The following is a 13540-nucleotide window of genomic DNA, read 5'->3' on the forward strand; positions in this document are numbered from 1 at the left end:
GTCACTTTGAGGACAATGATGCGTGACTTAAACCCTGCGCCTGCTTGAAGCAGACATACGGCTTGACGCAGCATTGGGGAGAAAAGGCACCCCAGAGCATTGCTGGAGCTGTGCCATCGTTGCGACGCAACTCCAGCAATGCGCCGCCTTTACGGCACAGATGCGTAGCGCTTTGGTGACGTTTTGGGCCCATGGTGGGCCGCATTGTCAATACGGCGCACCATGGGTGGTGGTGACGTGGGGCACAATTACTGGCGCATCCCTGCTACTTTGCAGGGATGCGCCGGTAATTAAAAATCTGACCCTTAGTGTCTAGCATCAGGCAGTTCTTTAAACTACACTCATGCATAATTTCACAGGCCAATGAAATGAGCACAAAATCAAAAACAAATAAGCATAGTAGCAGCGCTACTGAGAAGGAGAGCAGTGCACCTGAAATGCACAGAAGATTTTGAAATATAATTTACCTACAATGTAATCAGCAGCATTATTGCTCTTGGTAAAAAACAAAAATTTGCAAGATAATAACACACAGAGTAGGAGAAAACATAGTAAAGAAATAGCTACTACTACTCACTAATCCCAGGGATCTCAAGGCCGAGCAGGTCGAGCAGATCGCGTTCCCGGTCCAGGACATCCGTCCAGCGGTGGGTGGCCTGGTTGTAGGTGTGCCGGACCCGAGAGTGGTGGTACATGTCCCGGCACACCTTCTCCCACCGCTTCCGGCGCTCCCGGATCCCGTACCCGCTACCGATCTTGCCGCCTGCCATGATGGTCCTGGGGAGGCGGCGCCGAACATAAAAAATTAGTGCGGCCACCTCCTCCGGGCTGAAGATCTCCCGGGGTGCGACCTGCTCCCCCCTCAAATGCCCGCACGGGAGCCGGGCACGGGGTGCGGGACCCTTCCCCTTCTCGGGATGCTTCCCGGCTCCCTTTACCATGGTCTGGGCAGAAAGGAAGCTAAATAATAAAGAAAATAGAATAGGGAAGAGAAGAAAAGAAAAGAGTTTAAAAAAGTAGTTTAAAATTAACCAAAAGTAGCAGAAAACACAAAAATATAGAGCTAGAAAAATAGAGGGATAGATAATAAGTAAAATAGATCAAAAAAACTTCAAACAAGCAAAGGATGGCAGAGATTCAGAGAGGATAGAAGAAGCATGCCCAGAACCATAGCAATGAATGAGAAACAAGATGGCCGCGCCCGTTCACGACCACGTGGGTAAGTTTGCGCGAGATTGTACTAGCGAGCCGCACACTTTGCGAGATTACACATAGCGCCCGGAAACGGAAATACGTCATGCAAACAAGATGTCCGCGCCCGTGAACGACCGCGAGGGTAACTTCGCGCCGTTGCGCTACAAGCGGCTCGCTAAAACGCACAAAACCTTGTGAACTAACACATCGCAAAAAAACAAATCGCATATTCGCACGAATTCGCAGCTTCAGAATTCGATCTCGCGCAAGTTCGCGCCCTGCGAATCCCGCGAAATTGCAGAAAAACGAGTTTTGCAAAAGTGAAAGCACTCAGCAAGTGCAAAAGTTCAAACTCATCATTAGTAACCATTCCCTGTAGTGCTTCCTGACTGGGGCCCCTCCAGAGTTTAGTTGCTAGTTGCAACAATTGTATGACCCTGCTCTGACCCTCACAGCAGGCTCATAGAATAGCTACAAGTAGGCCACAAAGGTCCTGGAAAAATAAAATGCACTGCAACAGAAAGCAAATTACTGATAAGGAAGCAGGTGCCAGACTGGAATTTTAAAACAGTGACACATTAATAAACCAACCCCAAATTAATTCATGTCAGTTGAAGCAGGGCAGGTGTGCTTGCTTTTCCCCCCCATAATCTACAGTGATGATGAACCAGAGGGTGGCATTGATGTACCAGAGGGTGGCATGGGTGAAACAGAGGGTGGCAGTGGTGAAACAGAGGGTGCTGGGAACCTGTGATGATGAACCAGACATAGAAACAACATAGTCGCGACCGTTGCGAGCCGACAAGTAAGTTTGCAATTGTGAACTGGTACCAAACCCTCGCAACCTGGCAGAAACCCTTGCGAACACAAAAAAAAAATCTGCAAATTTGCGACAATTCGCGGATTTTGCGGATTGCGAGTTCGCAAATACGCAAATACGCGAATGCCAGATTCGCAAAATTCGCCCATGCTTAGCGGTTTTAAAAATTGGCTAGATCCTTTTTCTGATAGAAAATCTAAATGCAAATGTAAACCTTATAAGACCCATAAATCATTCTAATCTGCAATCGCCTCTCGTCCGTTGTATGATGTATGGAAAACATGTAAAGCAGAAAGCTACGAATGTACTTTTTTTTTCGCCTGTGCACTATACTCTGTCTCGAATTGATTATATGCTAGTTACTAAATCATTATTACCTTGTATACATTCATCTGAAATTGGTTCTGTTTTTATTTCTGACCATGCACCTAAGTCTGCCTCTTTTGATATGTCCCTTAATACTTGCAAACAAGGCCGATGGCGTTTTAATAATCACCTTTTCTCAGACCAAACCTTCGTTTCTGAAGGACTTCTTTTATTAATGAATTTTTCCAACTCAACAAATCTTCTGACACCTCAACTCATAACAATTGGGATGCCTTTAAAGCCTCATTTAGATCCTTTACCATTGCTTACTCTGCAAAGAAAAATACATTACTTAATGCTCAATATAAGGAAACTCTTAAAAAGATTAAAACGCTGGAACACAATTATTTCTCTTCTAAATCCTCTTCCACTTTGCAAGAATTGATTATAGCCAAATCTACCTTTGAATTAGATTGCCACTGTTGATGATTGTAACGTTCTCCTTAAGATTACATCTAAATTTCATGGACGCCAAAATAAGGTGGGGAAAATGCTAGCCAATTATTTAAAAATTGAATCGGAGTGTAAAATTATTGGACCTATCTATTCAGAAATAACAAATAAACTTCTTTCCTTCAATTCCGATTTAGTGGATACATTTCAATCCAATTATGAACTTCTATATACAGAAGATACAACTCCTTCTGAAAGGGATTTTGAAACTTTTTTCCAAGGTATTCCTAAATCCCTTCCCTCCCTGATACCTTTTTATTTCTTTAAGATGATATCTCCCTTCAGGAGATCCTCAATGCCCTTAAATCTTTAAAAAAGGCCAAAGCCCCAGGACCAAATGACTTCTCAGTTGAATTTTTCTTAACTTTTTCCACAATGTTTGCCCCAAAATTATTGGACGTTTTTAATTAATTCCTATCAAAATCTAAAGCATGTGGCTCTTTTTTAGAAGCCCTTATTGTTGTTATTCCCAAGCCGGACAAAGACTCTTCCTTCTGTAAATATTTCCAACCCATTTCATTTATTAATTATGACTGTAACAATTTTTCAAAGATTTTGGCTTCATGATTATAAAAGATTATTCCTTATCTCATCAAATCAGATCAAACTGGCTTTGTTAAGGGCCGACTTCCCTCTGAAAATGCTAGAATGTTTTCAAATATTCTTGCCCTTGGAAAAAACTATTCTTCTCCTTTAGCTGCCCTCTCCCTAGATGCCGAAAAGGCTTTTGATTGAAAAAGTTGGCAAAATATTCTCTATACTCTTAAATGGTTTGGTTTTGGTCAAATGTTTATTTCTTATATCAGATTACTATATACTGCCCCACGTGCCTGTGTTTTTGTCAACTGTCTTTTTTCCTCATACTTTCAACTGCAAAGAGGCACCCGTCAGGGCTGGCCTCTTTCTCCATTACTTTTTCTCCTGTGCTCAGAACCCTTTCTTGAACACATTAAACATAACCCTAATATCACTGGTTTTAATCTTAATTCCCATCAAATTAAACTTTCTGCATATGCAGATGATATCCTTGTTTATATGTCTAATCCCTGCAATACTCTTCCACCTTTTTTTTTTTTACAAGAGATTGCTTTGTTTTTCACTGTCTCTGGTTACAAACTTAATTTTTCCAAAACTGAGATTTTACCTTTAAATTCATCATGTTATTGTTATATGTTTGATACAACCAATTTCAGTTGGTGCCCCCAAAAGATTAAATACTTAGGAACTTGGTTTTCATCAAATATTCCTGATACTTTAAACTATAATTTTTCTGCCTTAAAAACAAAACTTACCAATTTATTATCCTCTTGGTCCCCATTATTTTTATCCTGGTGGGGCAGGCTTGATACGATTAAAATGATGATTGTTCCCCAAGTGCTTTTCATACTCTCAATTTTACCTTTTAAAATTCCCAATTATTATTTTTCTCAGGGTAATTCTATTTGTGCCAAATTCTTATGGAACAACAAACAAATTTGTATTGCTTTATCTAAATTAACTCGTTCAAAATCTGAGGGTGGTGTCTGATGTTAAATTGTATCACACTGCTTTTTTCATGCTACGTCTAAATATTATCAAGACTACCCTATGTCAACATAGATTACTGCTGAACAATCACTGTTAGATGACTTTTACTTTCACGATATTACATTTATGACTAATTATACTTTTATTTCCAAATATCCTGTCTTAAAACACTCTCACCATCTTCTACATACCCTTTTTTCCAAAGTTGTAATGCCTACTAATCCTTTTTAGCATCTATCATATAATTTAACAAACATATTTAATTCCAAAACAAATCTGTCTACTATAAGCACTGGAAGGAAAAGGATATATTTTATGTGTATTAGTTGATGGTTAATAATTTGCTTCTATCTTTTGTCCAATTACAAGAGAAATGTAACTTCCTGATTCTTGTATTCACCAATATATTACATTTTTTTCTGTTCTGCAAACCTTTCTGCAAAACTTTAATTTCAAAATTACTCTGATTTCTTTTACCCCTATTACACCCCTATTTCAAACTCCCCTTGACCCAACTTCAAGTGCTTCCTTCATATATAAAACTTTCTCTTCACTTACCAACAGTCAGAGTAAATCCCCAATTGAATTACTTTGGGAGCAAGACATCTCAATCACTCTCTGTTCATCAATGGGAGTATATGTGGCAGAGAAAAAATTGACCATTCTATTTCTCCATTATATTGGTCATGTCTATCTTCTGAAGGCTCGTTGATACATTTACTTTATTATTGTCCCAAAGTTTATGACTTTTGGAAACCTATATGGTCGAAATGTTTATTGTTTTTTACTTGTGATGTACCATTTGCTATGCACAATATCTTTTTAGGTACCAAATCTACAGATTTCGATCACCTCCCTTCTAAAACTATTTTATTTGACCTCTTTATTGCTATTGCCTTTAAAGGTATATTAACATGTTTGAAAGATAATTCTAGCATATCCTTTTTTCTTATGGTGGAATTTGATTTGTGATGAACATAGAATTGCTTCTGTCTCCCACTTTTCTATTTAGTTAAAAATTAAATCTGACTTACTATTACCACCTTTTTTATCCTCACACCTATCTTTCTTATAACACCCATCTCTACTCTAATCTTTTAACCCTCCCTTCTTCTTTCCTTATTTCCCCTCTTTCCTTTCTTCTCTCTCTTTTCTCTTCTCTTTCCTCTATCCCTTTTATATATCACATCATTCAAATATAACATATTCTCTACTGGAACACACTCCTTTATTACTGTCAGGATCCGCTCACCTTCTCGTCAAAAAGGTTGTTCAAAAAGAATATCCAAACTAAGACACCCTTGCTGGAAGACTTCACTGCGAGTTTTAGTGGCAGCATTGCGGCGGTTCGCCATCTTGGGAATGCGGAAGTAATTCCGTTTCCCGATCGGCGGTTAGCCTTGCAGTTGTTTTTAGAGCGTCTGTACTTCGCGCATGCGCGCAATTCGTGCTGCGCACTTCAACTGAAGAATTCACCGGAGAAGAGAGCTTCCTCACGCTCTCTTCAGATAAAGTTCTCATTTTGACAAGATTTTCGTAGACAAGGCTTCCGAACAGAAACCTAAAGGAAAGTAACTGTGAAATGTTATTTCAGGATTATGATAGCGTTTCTGAACGAACATTTTTTCCCTCAGTAAACTTCGTGACCAGAAGCACGACAACGCCGGAGTCTGGAGAAGTTGCGGTGAGGAGGAGTCAGAGTTGGGAAGACTTCAGTCAAGAGAAGTTCCCTCAAAGACTTTCAAGTAAGCGTAGTAGTTTGGTTTTCAAGAGAAGTCTCAAGGCAATGAACCAAGGGCGCTAAGGACTCTTCCTAGCAAGGAGGCTGAAGAGCATATTGCGCCTAGAGCCTTTATCAGAGACTATGTTGAAAAGAAATAAGTTGTGAGAGAGAGTTCACAGTTCTGAGTTCAAGACTTTGAGTTTCACAGCCCAGAGAGCTTCAGGAGCAATTTATTCTGTTAAAGGTTTCCAAAGAACTCAAAAGGGTTCTTCCAGTTAATCAGATGTAACACTTCAGACAAAACACTAAGGAGAGTGGCTAGCTTCCTAGTCTGTATCGGTAAGGCTCAGAGTTCAGGGAATAAAATAAGATAGAGTAATATTAAAAGTAAAGTAGAGAAGGTTACAAATTTGTCTTTTCCTTTTCAGAGAGTTCATCCAAAAGACTCCCGAGGCAGACCCATTGAGGAAGAAGTCTCTCTTGTTTTGTCTGTCCACTTCCCCTTTCCCCCGCGGGTTAGGACTAGGGACTGCATTATAAAAGGCAGTTTCTGGCCTTGGCTTGAGGGGGTCTGGGGAAAGAGCATCTGTTCCTGAGGGGGCCGAACCAGTGTATCCTTTTGACGGATCTGACAGATTGAAGTGCCTGCCTCTTTATTGAGGAATCAGGTCCCCTCCTGGACAGAATGGCGGAAGGCTTTGACTTGAAGGCTTTAAATGAAGTTTTAGGTAATATGCAGGTGCAGTTAAATATTGCTTTAGAGGAAAACAAGGCCTTAAGGGAGGAAGTTAAGAGATCTAGTCAGGAGTCAATGCAGACTCGTCAGAGGTTAGAAAGTTTGGTGACAGCAGGATCTTTACATCGAGATAGAACTTCGGCACCACAGCAGTCATCCTCGTCTGGGATTTTAACTCAAATTATTCATTCCATCTCCCCAATCATTCCATTAGCGCCCCCAGAGAGATATGGGGGGGATCCGATGAAGGCTCAGATTTTTCTGACACAGTGTTCGTTACACTTTCTGTGTCGTCCTGTAATTTTTACTGATGATCAGGCTAAGGTGGCCTTCATATTGTCCTATCTGACGGGAGATGTGGCTGCTTGGTCTATGTCATTGTTCACCAAAAAGGATCCGATCCTAACAAACTATGAGAATTTCAAAGTGGAGTTTGCCCGAATCTTTGACCGACGATCCGCCGCACAATCTACAGATAATGAATTGTTGGACCTTAAACAAGGAAGTCGAGATTTGGTTGGATATTTGGCTAATTTTAATAAGTTAGTGGTAGAAACCAATTGGCCAGAGGAGAAAAGAGCGGCAATTTTTACAGAGGTCTTCGAGACGAATTAAAAGATGCTCTTGCCCAAATACCGCAACGACCCACAGAAGTCTCAGCTCTCATAGATTTGGTCTTGCAGTTGGATCATAGACTAAATGAGCGTAAACATGAAAAAAGAAAGGATTTTTCGTCCCATACCTCCTCGATTTGATCGAATGCGAAGTGAATCTCAAAAGAGTTCAGATGCACCATCTGCTGAAGAACCCATGCAAATTGGATCAGTTAGAGGGCCTTTTTCTAAGGAGGAGAAGGAGAGACGGAGAAACTCGCAATTGTGTTTATATTCTGGTGTGTCTGGACATTTTGTAAGAGAATGTCCCAAGCGATTGAAAACTTCTCTGCCAGTAAAAGATCGGCTTCGCCCATAGAGAGAGTTGCACGGGTAGAAGCGACAGCAAAGTCAACTCTTGAATCACAGCACATTATGAATACCCTACAGTCTGCTGCACCGCATTTGATTGCGATTTTTGCGGTTAAATTTCGAGATCAAGAGATCAAGGAAGTATCTGTCATGATTGACTCTGGAGCAACAGGCAACTTTTGTGATCTGAAATATGCACGGCGACATGGAATCCAATTTGTGAAGAAGATAATTCCTGAACCTGTACGTGCTGTTGATGGCACCAACTTGTCCTCTGGCCCCATTACTCATGAAACTGAGCTGGTTCAATTGACAGGGCTAAAAGGACATTCGGAGTATATCACTTTTAATTTAATTGATGCTCCGCAGTTCCAGTTGATTTTGGGACTTCCCTGGTTAACTGAGCACAATCCAAGAATAGACTGGAGTCGAAGAACAATTGAAATGGACTCTCCTTATTGTGCTGAAAATTGCTTTGGTTTAGTGAAGATCCCAGAAGATGAGTCACAGGTCAAGATCTTAGCCTCTGTTCATCCGGCCCAAATTTGTATGGTGGAAGCGAAATCAATCCCAGCAGAGTATCAGGATTTAGCAACTGTGTTTGATAAAAAAAAGGCAGAAACGCTTTCTCCACATCGTCCTTACGACTGTAAGATAGACATTGAGCCTGGAGCTATTTTGCCTTGCAGTCAAATTTATGCTCCCACTGAAACTGAAAATCGATTTTTGAAAGAGTACTTAGACAAATACTTGGCCAATGGATTTATTCGTCCCTCACAGTCTCCTGTTTCCCCGCCTCTTTTTTTATCCCAAAACGCGATGGAGATCTTCGCGCCTGCATCGACTACAGAGCACTAAATCAGGTGACTGTCAAGAATAGGTACCCACTACCATTGATCTCAGTATTGTTGGATCAAGTAAAGAATGCTAAGGTCTATACGAAGCTAGACCTTAGGGGGGGCTTATCATCTGATAAGAGGGGCCACTGGAGATGAGTGGAAAACGGCGTTTCGAACTCGATATGGGCTATTCGAATACCAGGTGATGCCATATGGCCTTTGTAATGGCCCTGCAGCCTTTCAACACTTTGTGAACGATGTGTTGGAAGAGTTTTTGGATCGAGTGGCTGTGGTTTATATCGATGATATTTTGATTTTCTCCAACAGTTTGGAAGAACACATTCCTCATGTGAGAGCAATTTTGAGTAAGTTGATGGAGAATCATCTCTATGTCAAGTTAGAAAAGTGCGCCTTCCATGTCACCAGAGTTGAGTTTTTGGGTTTTGTGCTATCCCCTGATGGAGTGAGCATGAATGTCACAAAGATAAAGGCAGTTCAGGATTGGCCCTCTCCAAGGTCTGTGAAAGAAGTTCAGAGTTTTTGGGGGGTTTTGAACTTCTACAGAAGGTTCATTTCAGACTTTTCTCAGAAAGTAACCCCCATTACTCGACTCCTTAAGAAGGGAATCAAGTTTGAATGGAAAGAAGAAGCTGAGGAGGCTTTTCGATTTCTAAAGAATTCTTTCACCCGAGCTCCGATATTGCTGCATCCTCGAACTGAAGACCCATTTTATGTAGAAGCTGATGCTTCTGATGTGGCAATTGGAGGAATTTTGTCTCAGCGACATCCAGTTTCAGGTCAGCTTCATCCTGTGGCGTATTACTCTAGGAAGCTAAATCCTCCTGAGTATAATTATTCTATTGCGGATAAAGAGCTTCTGGCTGTGAAGAGTGCTTTTGTGGAATGGCGCCACTATTTGATGGGAGCAAGACACAAGATTACAGTCTTTACAGACCACAGGAATCTGCAATTCCTCAAGTCTTCTCGTACCTTAACTGCTAGGCAGTTGCGATGGTCATTGTTTTTTGCGGACTTTGACTTCGTCATTACCTTCCGCCCCGGAAAGAGTAATGCCAAAGCGGATGCCCTATCAAGAATTGATTCCACCATTTCAGAAAAGACAGAAAGAGAAGAGCAGAGTATCATCCCAAAAGAAAAAATCATCATGGTAACGGATGCGAGTGATCTGGCGGACAAGGTGCAGAAAGCTATGTCCCTTCAAGAAATGGAAGATTGGTCTCAGGAGGAGAAAGGTCGAGAAATTAAGAATGGGTTGCCATATCAAGATCAACGTTTATTCCTTCCGACATCAGAGCTTCAAGAAAAGGCATTGGAATCTTGCCACGATCACTTGTTGGCAGGGCACAAAGGAATTCTCAAGACTACAGAATTAGTGCAAAGGACTTTTGGTGGCCAGACATGAAACCGCAGATTCGACAATATGTGACTACTTGTGAGAGGTGTTTGCGGGGAAAAGCGGATAGGAGATCTCCTCAGGGCAAGTTAAAGCCTTTACCTGTGCCGCCTTGCCCCTGGCACACAGTGTCAATGGATTTCATTGTGGAGTTACCTTCTAGTCTTGGATTCACTACTGTTTTAGTGTTTGTAGATGTATTTTCTAAAATGGCACACTTCAACCCTCTAAAAAAGGTTCCTGATGCCCCATCATTAGCACAACTTTTTTCTCAGCATGTTGTGCGATTGCATGGGATTCCCAAAATTCTGGTTTCAGATAGGGGAACCGAGTTTGTCTCACATTTTTGGAAGGCTTTCACCCACAAGTTAAGAATTGACACTCGTTTCTCCACTAGCTACCATCCAGAAACGGATGGCCAAACGGAGAGAGTGAACCAGGAACTAGAGCAGTACCTTTGGCTTTACCTATTGGATCAAAAAATGGAATGGTCTGAGATGGTGTGGGCTGCGGAGTTTGCTTATAATAATTCGGTTCACTCTTCCACTGGTTATTCACCCTTCTATGTAAATATGGTAGACATTCTACCCTAATTGTGGAGAGAGAAGAGAGTTCAGTCCCTGCAGTAAACAAAATAGTTTCAGAGGTTCAGAGATCCCTTGCTCAAGTTAAAGAAAATCTGATCAGAGCCAAGGAATCTTATAAAAAATATGCAGACAAAAAAGGAGAGAAGACCCAGTTTTTTGTCCTGGAGAAAAGGTGTGGTTGTCCACAAAAACCTGAAATTAAAAACTAATCGGAAATTTCAACCCCGATTTTTAGGGCCTTTCACAGTAGAGAAAATGTTAGGTCCAGTAACGGTCAGGCTCCATTTACCCTCATATCTGAAAATTCATCCTACCTTTCATGTTTCTTTGATTAAGAAAAGTCCAGTGAATCTGAGAGTAGGTTTGACTCCTAAGCCAGTTCAGGTAGATGGGGAGGAAGAGTTTGAGGTACATAAAATTTTAGATTCTAAATTCAGAAAAGGCACACTATATTATCTGATTGACTGGAAGAATTTTGGTCCTGAGGAAAGATCATGGGAGCCTTATGAAAATGTACATGCTCCAAAATTGCTCAGAGAATTTCATAGGCTTCATCCCTCAAAACCCAGGTTGGGGAGAGCCTCCTTGGTGGGAGGTACTGTCAGGATCCGCTCACCTTCTCGTCAAAAAGGTTGTTCAAAAAGAATATCCAAACTAAGACACCCTTGCTGGAAGACTTCACTGCGAGTTTTAGTGGCAGCATTGCGGCGGTTCGCCATCTTGGGAATGCGGAAATAATTCTGTTTCCCGATCGGCGGTTAGCCTTGCAGTTGTTTTTAGAGCGTCTGTACTTCGCGCATGCGCACAATTCGTGCTGCGCACTTCAACTGAAGAATTCACCGGAGAAGAGAGCTTCCTCACGCTCTCTTCAGATAAAGTTCTCATTTTGACAAGATTTTCGTAGACAAGGCTTCTGAACTGAAACCTAAAGGAAAGTAACTGTGAAATGTTATTTCAGGATTATGATAGCGTTTCTTAACGAACATTTTTTCCCTCAGTAAACTTCGTGACCAGAAGCACGACAACGGCGGAGTCTGGAGAAGTTGCGGTGAGGAGGAGTCAGAGTTGGGAAGACTTCAGTCAAGAGAAGTTCCCTCAAAGACTTTCAAGTAAGCGTGGTAGTTTGGTTTTCAAGAGAAGTCCCAAGGCAATGAACCAAGGGCGCTAAGGACTCTTCCTAGCAAGGAGGCTGAAGAGCATATTGCGCCTAGAGCCTTTATCAGAGACTATGTTGAAAAGAAATAAGTTGTAAAGACTTTGAAGCTTCTGAGTATGCAAAGACTTGTAAAAGACTATAGCTTTTGAAACCTTATCTTCGAGGATTTCCAGGAAAATTCGAGTGTGAGAGAGAGTTCACAGTTCTGAGTTCAAGACTTTGAGTTTCACAGCCCAGAGAGCGTCAGGAGCAATTTATTCTGTTAAAGGTTTCCAAAGAAATCAAAAGGGTTCTTCCAGTTAATCAGATGTAACACTTCAGACAAAACACTAAGGAGAGTAGCTAGCTTCCTAGTCTGTATCGAAAAGGCTCAGAGTTCAGGGAATAAAATAAGATAGAGTAATATTAAAAGTAAAGTAGAGAAGGTTAAAAATGTGTCTTTTCCTTTTCAGAGAGTTCATCCAAAAGACTCCCGAGGCAGACCCATTGAGGAAGAAGTCTCTCTTGTTTTGTCTGTCCACTTCCCCTTTCCCCCGCGGGTTAGGACTAGGGACTGAATTATAAAAGGCAGTTTCTGGCCTTGGCTTGAGGGGGTCTGGGGAAAGAGCATCTGTTCCTGAGGGGGCCGAACCAGTGTATCCTTTTGACGGATCTGACAATTACGATAATGTATTCTTTCCTTACATATTTCTTTTTTTGTGCTCATTATACTACTTGCTAATGTTATTATGTAGTAATCTTGTGCCAAAAGTTCTTTTGTAATGTTCTCATTTTGTGTTCATTCTCTCAATAAAAATTATTATAAAAAAAATCTTGCACCACAAATGACCAATCACTGGTATTGCAACACCCTTCCATAGATTGAGGTAGGAACTTAAAGTAAACCTCCATAGCAAATATTTAGAAGAGTTAAAAGTATAAATAAATATAATTTAATATTCACAATAATTTATACAAATAGAATATATTTTGTATTTATTCCTACAATATTTAAATAACCTTTGTGAATTTACAAAGTAATAGAACAATACATTTGATTTATTTAAACATAAATTTTTTTATTATATGTGGAAATTATTTTTTTAATTTATACTCCAGAAAAATAGTTTTCATTTAATTTATGATATTAATTGATTAAATATTTAATTACAAACGAAGTTAATAGTGCTCTAGCATGTTTGTATTTAGTTTTACATGCATGTTTTACCATGCTTTTTTGTAGTTCTATATTAAAATTAACAGACTCAATAATCTACAATAACATTTATTTTTAATATATTTTCAAGTTTAATAAAACATTTTAATTTCCCCTATACTGCATAAGATAAAAAATGAATTATGAGTTCTAACCATTTTGCTGCTATAATAATGAGGATTCCAAATTCAAAGGCAAGGAATACAGCAAATAAGAATAGGGTGTTACCGCACCAATTTAAGTGCAGATGTGCCCTTAATATTGTTTATCTATTAATTAAAAAGTAATAAAGTTTGAACTAACCTTCCTGGACAGTACAAATTTCATAGTGAAAACACACAAATATTAACAAATATTCAATAATACACAGATATATAGAGGAAGGATGTAATATTAATTCACACATCACAGCTCTCAAGTGACAGCACACCAGCACAAAACATAGAACAGAATTGTTCCACCCTATCCAGATTTTTAAATAAAACGGACAGTTAAGGTGCAGGATATTTATTAAACTATGTTTTCAGCTCCTTTAATCTTAAATGTTCGGAAGACGCCCACTAAC

Source organism: Lissotriton vulgaris, chromosome 8, assembly GCF_964263255.1.
Source record: "Lissotriton vulgaris chromosome 8, aLisVul1.2, whole genome shotgun sequence".
Classification (NCBI taxonomy): Eukaryota; Metazoa; Chordata; class Amphibia; order Caudata; family Salamandridae; genus Lissotriton; species Lissotriton vulgaris.